This window comes from Artibeus jamaicensis, unplaced genomic scaffold (assembly GCF_021234435.1).
Source record: "Artibeus jamaicensis isolate MK-2021 breed Jamaican fruit bat unplaced genomic scaffold, CSHL_Jam_final contig_2139, whole genome shotgun sequence".
NCBI lineage: Eukaryota > Metazoa > Chordata > Mammalia > Chiroptera > Phyllostomidae > Artibeus > Artibeus jamaicensis.
Genome location: NW_026521435.1, coordinates 76194 through 84041, shown reverse-complemented (window position 1 = coordinate 84041; position 7848 = coordinate 76194).

Genomic DNA, 7848 nt, shown 5'->3' with positions numbered 1-7848 from the left:
TTCTTTTTCTTAGATAAGTCCCTTTAACATTTCACAGAATAAGGGCTTGGTGATGATGAACTCCTTGAATTTGATCTTATCTGAGAAGCACTTTATCTGTCCTTCCATTCTAAATGAAAGCTTTGGTGGATAGATCAATCTTGGTTGTAGGTCTTTGGTTTTCATGACTTAGGATATTCTTTCCAGCCCCTTCTTGCCTGTAAGGTCTCTTTTGAGAAATCTGCTGACAGTCTGATTCGGACTCCTTTGTAGGTGACTGTCCCCTTAGCTTTTGCTGCTTCTAGGATTCTCTCCTTCATTTTAATCTTGGCTAATATAATAATGATGTGCCTTGGTGTGTTCCTTCTTGGGTCCAAATTCTTTGGGACTCTCTGAGCTTCCTGGATTTCCTGGAAGTCTATTGCCTTTGACAGATTGGGAAAATTCGCCTTTATTATTTGTTCAAGTAAGTTTTCCACTGGTGGCTGTTCATTTCCCCCTTCTGGTACCCCTATAATTTGGATGTTGGAACGTTTAAAGATGTCCTGGAGGTTCCTAGGACTCTCCTCATTTTTTTGAATTCTTGTTTCTTCATATTTTCCTGTTTGGCCATTTTTTTCTTCCTTCGGGTTCACTCCCTTGATTTGAGACCCAGTTTCCTTTTCATCACTATTGGTTTCCTGTGCAATTTCCTTCATTTCAATTAGTTTAGCCTTCATATGTTCCTCTAATTTGTGACTAAAATCAACCAGTTCTGTGAGCATTCTGATCACCAGTGTTTTGAACTGTGCATCTGAAAGTTTTGCTATTTCCTCATTGCTTAGAGTTATGGGCTCTGGGGCTTTGAGATCTTCTTGAGCCATTTTTGGTCGGTTTGTGCCTTAAATATGAGGAGCGGAGCCTTAGGGGTGGAGCGGGGACACCAGAGCGGGGTCGTTGGGTCCTGATGCTGTATTTGGGGGTGGGGTCAGAGCAGGGAAATGGCGGCCCCCTCTGCTGCCACTAGCCACTGGGGCCTGCTTGGTCCCATCTCACCACCCACTCCCTCGCTGGTCTATCTGCACATGACCACAGTCAACCTGCTGCCCTGTGCCCTCGCTGGGTCCACCAGTGGCTCAGTGGGTTGCTCACTGGGTTGTTTACTGGGTCTGCTTGTTGCAACCCCATGCCTGGGATCCGGGAGCCTGAGTCGTCTGACCGAGTTTTCCAGTGCAACCCTGCTCCGTCAGCTGCTGGCTTCGCCCCTCTTACCGGTCAGGCTGAAGAATTTGTTGTTATCAGACTTCCGAGAAGTTCAATTTTTTTGTGTTCTGGCTGTGTTTTCTGTTGCTAATATTTTGTTGTCTCTAAACTTGGTAGTGTGAGAAAGCACGGTATCACCACCTATTCCTCCCTCTTGGCGGAAGTATTTTGATGAGTTTTTTAATGCACTCATATATGATATCTGTCACAAGACAAACAAAATTGTTTCAAATGAAGTTGAAGACAACTAACTGCTTCTAGGCTCATGTACAGAAAAACAAAACAAACTTTTCAGCCAATCCAGTATATCACTTACTAGATTACTATGTGAAGGTATTTCTGAAGAAAATGGCATGTGACAACTTTAACTTGTCACATGAGGAAGAAAATTAAAACATAAAGAAGAATTTGATAATGTTGTCTACAGGCTTGCTTAATCCCACCGTCCATCTACCTGGGTGGATATCTTCCCAGTTCTGCACACTCATCAACACAGCAAGTGACTTCATGACCATGTAACACCTGTCTCATTTGGACGAGATGACAGCATGCACAAGTGTCATGTGCAGATATGAAAAGAGATGGAATATGCTGGAGATGAATCCTCTGCACTTTACTTCAAATGAATAAGGGTTGAACATGTTTCTTGCTTTTAGATTAGAACTACATCACATGTCCACAGAGCCACAGATGCCCATGCTGAAAAAAACAATGAACCACCATTGTTGGCCATTTTACACAAAGTTGGATCCAGCAGCCCCAGGAAGGGGAGGCTATCTTTTTAAAAAGTGTTTATTCTTTAATACATGGATAAAAGAAAATGATGTTCTTCATATTAATTAGCATTTCTTTATCCTCTGTTATATCACATCAAGCATTAGATCAAGTTTCTTCATAATAAAATTTCTATAATTTAAACATACTTATATGGCAATCTTTACCTTCATCTTCACCTAAGCAGATCCAGTCCTGAATGAGTTTCTTCTGTGTCCACAGTGTTTGAGCCAGTCTGGAAACTAAAACAAAAATGAGTCAGTGAGACTGTTGCACATGCAGCACCAGAATCTACTAAATAAGCATGCCCTGGTGAGCACCGTCTGCTTCTCTGTGGAGTTCACTCATCTATCTCCAGTGATCCACACAGACACTCCACCTCCCCCAACACTGGATCCTGATGTTCTACTCACACACTCTGTTCTTAGTCCATTCTCTGGTAACTCTATATAGGATGTTGTGTCAGATGGAAATTTGTGTCTCCTGAACATGAACCTCCTCCATTTTAATTATCTCCCTGATTGTGAGGGTTGATCAATCTTGTTGTGTTAATTGTGCGTGGCTTTTGAAGTCATCTGTCATTATAAATCCTTCACTTTTTATGACAATTTACTGTATCTCGCAGTCATATGCCAACATCCTGGATTAGTGGGGTCCCTGGGGAACACACAGGAAAAAATAAAGGGACTAGTTCTTTTATTTTTTTATATTACTATTTTATCATATTCACAGAAGGACATTACTTTCATTGGAGGGAGGGGGGGAGAGAGAGAGAGAGAGAGAGAGAGAGAGAGAGAGAGAGAGAGAGATTGGTTTCTTCCCTTACACACCAGTACCTGGGGTTGAACCTGTATCCTTTCAGTTATAGGAGGTCGCTATAACCAACTGGGCCAAACTGGCCAGGGCTGGAAAGTAATTCTTGACAGACATACTTCCTTGGACAAGTCACAGTATGAGACCATGCCCTTCATGTCACCATCCAACCACACAACACAGTATATAGCAGCTGGTCATGCCAATAGGAACACTTTACACATGCCCAACCCAGCTCAGACCCTGCAGGTCTGGGACAGAGCCCAGACCAAGACCCCCAAGTGTTCCCAGTCCTCCTCACGGTAAAACACAGACATTTCGACATGGAGTTTTGGCTCAGCTGGGTTTTCCTTGTTGCTATTTTAAGAGGAGATTTATGAAGAAAATAATAAGTATGTGAGCTATATAGAAGAAACAGTGGACAGGAAACAGTTTCCTGATATGTCATCTTTGTGTTTACAGGTGTCCCGTGTGAGGTGCAATTGGTGGAGCCTGGGGGAGTCTTGGTGCAGCATGGGGGGGGTCTCTGAGACTCTCCTGCATGGCTTCTGGATTGACCTTCAGTAGCTACAAAATGTACAGGCTCCACCAGACTCATGGGAAGGGGCTGGAGTGGGTGGCAGTTACATGGAGTGATGGAAGTCAGAAAAACTATGCAGACTCTGTGAAAAGCTGATTCACCATCTTCAGAGACAGTGCCAAGAACCCATTATACCTGCAAATTGACAGCCTCAGAGCAGAGGACACAGCTGTGCATTACTGTGAAAAACAGTGAGGGAAAGGCAGTGTGAACCCAGACACAAACCTCCCTGGTGTAGACAGGAGGGCTAGGATACAGGGGTCACTATAGTAATCAGGAGACCCTTGGGTCCAACGACCAGAGAGAACAAACCCAGGGGCAGGTGTGGACCTGAGTGAAGAGAGAAGGGGCTTCCTCTTGGGAGAAGGCATCTCCTCTCAGAACTCTCAGATGCATCCAGGGACACTTCCTTCTTCTCTGTGAATCAAATTTCTCAGATTCTCACTGCAGAAAATAAATGAGGAGGCTACACTGTCACTTGCAGATGACATACCAGCGGTGACTTGGGACCTCTCTTTCACCAAGCCCCTCTGTGTCCTGTTTTTCTGTGTTGATAAAGTGCACCACAATTTCCTATCAAAATATATTTAACACAAGACCTTCACATCCCTGTAGGTGTGTTTGCTACAGACGAATGAATTATATGTTCACACAAAAATATATGCAAATATTTATAGATTATTTCTATTGTTGAAAGCTACAGACAACCCCAAAGTGTTACCATTTTGAAATAAGCAAACTAGGAAACATCCATTAATGTAAATCTACTCATCAATGAGAATAACAAGCAGCTGATACAGACATCAATGCAGGTGGGTCTCACTGATCACTGAGCATGGAAAGACCCAGGCTCAGAGACTACAGAGGGGTGTTGATGATCACATGGCCACCTCAGAATGACAGTGCCTTCACTGGGATTTCTATTTCTTCCTTTCCATCCCCCAGTTGGAATCTTTCCTCTATGCAGACCTACATTTTCCTCATTCTCAATGGGGATCTGAGCGATGGAGAACTCCATACATGGCAGCAAACAACTCCAGGCTCCTGTGAATGCACAGTGTCCATGACCAGGTCTGATGTTGTCCTGACATCAGCTGTATCCTCCAGGTGCCTCCTCCCTTGTCCTTTGGTCTCTTCCACAAGTACAGGACCCCATGGCAGATAACACTCCACTGATCCTGTCTCCTGCAATGGCTTTTCACTACACCCAGTCCTCCAGCACCTCTGCACACTGATGAAAATGATGTAATCACCATGGAGATAGATGTGGAAATCTACCTGATGGCTGGTTCCCAGCCTTGTTACAGAAAAGCTCTGAAGCAGTTTCTTCAGTTGTCACTGGGGCAGAGACAGCTTCACTCCTCACCTGGGAAGGACTGAGTGCTCAGAGTTGTGTGCTGACAAATTCTGACTCCATGGATTACCTGTCCTGATGAACGAACCCTGCCAGGGACTCAGGGGGAAGGCAGTTAGGGACCCGGTGTCCTAATGGTGCTGTGTCATGGACACAGCCTTCATCCCAGGAGTGGGGTGGACTAGACAGAGGGATCCCTGTCTTTTGGTGACAGCAGCATGGAGCTCAACTTTAGCAACCAGAAGCTTGGTTCTGAACTAAAGACAGTGACATGTTCTCCTTTGAAAAGGAAACCTATTGCCACAAGCTGGAAGCAGTGAATCTGTGCTCTTAAATGTGCTTGTCTGGGGACATTTCATTGCTGTACGGGTATAGTGAAGGGAGAGTATGTACTTTTTTAATGTTGTCTAGCTCTTCCCACTGTTAGCATCTTTTCTGGAGTAAATTCTTCTTCATTGTTGGTCTGCCAATAGGACCATCTCTAGCTTGGTTAGGGCTTTTGGTTAGGGTTAGTGTCTGCATTCTGACTGACACTGAAGCCCTAGCAGCTCTTCATGTCATCACATTGGAGTTTAAATCCTGTCTGCCCTTGGGTGTTGTGGTGAGAATTCCACATGAGATCTATCTTTGGTGTAAACCAAATGCATGTGCTGCTTGTTAATCCCAAGTGCACCAATTTTAGCCAACCCCAAATCCAAACCACCCCTCATAACAGAATATTTATTCCTGGCAAAGACAGTTACCCTGTGTCCTTCTACCAGCTCTGGGCAATCAGCATGGGGCCCTCTGCTGCTACACATGGACTGCCTGTGAGTCCCCACACAAGAGAGTACATTTGTTATTTACTCATTTGTGCCTACATTGCTTCACTAAGCATGATGCCCTCAGGTCATTCTGTGTGGTTTCATGCAGTAGTATTACCTTTTAATTAGTGTAATGATACTGTGAAAATAAAAGAATAAAGGTAATGGCAACTAATGTTTGAGATTGAAAAAAACAAAGCTATTTGGGAAGCAGGGATTTAGACATGATCACCAATACTGCTCTAAGGGTGAAGTCAAAGGGTGTTTGTAGGACAAGGAGGGATGCAAGTACAGTACTAGAAGGGAGGAGTTTCTATCACTGCAGACAAGCTACAATAATCTTTAGCTGCACGTAGGGGTGGAAATTTGAAGGTTGTCTCCAATTTTCAGTCTCGTAATCAGGGTACATCTTCCCTGCCAGCTATGCAAACAGTTGTGTAAAATGCAGTGCTGGGGACCCAGTGCAAATGTTACTGTGCGGAGTGCAAAATCTGTTTTAATGCACCCTTTCTCCTGTCACCTTCTCACAGTGAGAACCCTTCACATATGATGGGTCCACCACAAATCCTGAGTGTACAACACAATGTGACTGATTATAGTCTCAAATTCTACAGCCAACTCCCAGCCCTGGCTCTGCCCCTCCATGGAAACTTCCAGTCAGGGAACACCCACCTCCAAGGTTCCTCCTCTCATGCTGGAAGCACCATTCTGCTGTCTGTGCCCATGAGCTGTGTTAATTCAAATATGTCACTTCTGTGGGTTACACAGTGCTGGTTCTTCCTGATGGTTTAGTGCACCTGGACTGGCATCTTGCTGTGTTGCATACATTGCAGTTTATGGCAGCATCTCCTGTTACAAGGCTGAGTAGAAGTTTGCATTGTGAACATAAAACACACTTCATCTCTTCAACCCCTGATGGAAATGCAGATGGTTCCCATGCCTTGGCAATAGGAGAGGAACTCTTTCTTTCAGACCCAGATTGTGTTCTATCAGAGGAGAGCACTGGACATTGAGTTGCTGATCATGTAAGGCTTCTATTTTCATGCTGAGAGACAAACTCCATGCTGCTTCTTAATCAGCTGCATCCTTTGAGCAGGGGTCTGTTCTGATGACTGGCTTAGGTTTTGTTTGCTTTTTTTTTCTTTTTGGAGTTTTATTGTGTGTTTGACACTAGTCCTTTATCAAATATGCGATTTGAATACATATTCTCTGAGTGTGTGACCTGTGGATCCTTTAAATCCCCCTCAGGGTTGTTATGGTATCAATTACAATGGCACATATCTTAGGTCCAGGTGAAGGTCACTCCTGTGTCATCTGTGAGTCCAGCAAGATGATGTCCCCAGTGTACCTTGAACAGTCACACACCTTAGTTCAGTTTCAACCAGGTGTCCAACCAGCAGCAGCACACTCTCATAGACAAACCCATGGATGGCCTCAGCAGATAAGAGTCAGTGAACAGGTAGGTGGGCCAGCTACTCCTGAGGTCACCAATGTCTCCAGTGTCCACAGCCCAGATACACAGTCAGTGTCTGTGAGGCCAGTACTGTGAAATGGACCTATGAGAGAATCAAGAGTTTAATCCACATTGGAAACTACTTTTATGGGAACATTGATAAATATCAAATATCATGAGCTGAAATTTGCACTTAAGAAGGTGGAGAAAGTGAATGTCTGTTTGAAATGAGTGTAACTATTACTACACATTTGTAAGGAGGGTTTTTTGTTTTGATAAATTCTTTCAGACTCTCACACTGTCAGTCCAGTTGTTGGCTCTGTGAAAAATCCACTATAAATAGGCAAATCTCAAGAAAACCACAGATAGTTCCATCTTTGCCATGAGCCTCATTCTGAGCAGCCTCCACACAGCTTCTGTTCACACCAGCCACTTTCAACTTCTGGAATCAATTTCTTCTGCTAGCTTTCTCAGAGAACTCTGCTCTGTTATCTTTATCATGGCCTTTTCACAGTTCCCACACTTGGTTATGTCAGATGTTCCAGGAGGTTAAGCTATTGGTTTGGCCAGAAAGGTAGCTTGGTTTTAAAGTAAAACAAAAGACACATGTTACTTTTACACTAATACCTTCATTGAACAACCTGTTCACCATTTTGTCCCACTGCCTTCAGCCATCTTTCAGGAGATAATTCCATGTTCCCAAAACTTCTTTTTTGACTTAAGAACTGTCCGTACTCCTTTTTGCAGTTTTCCAGGAACTTGATTTTTTTCTTTAAGAGAATTTTGTAAAGACTGATATAAATGGAAATCCAAAGGTACAACATTTGGTGAACACAGCTGATGAATGAGA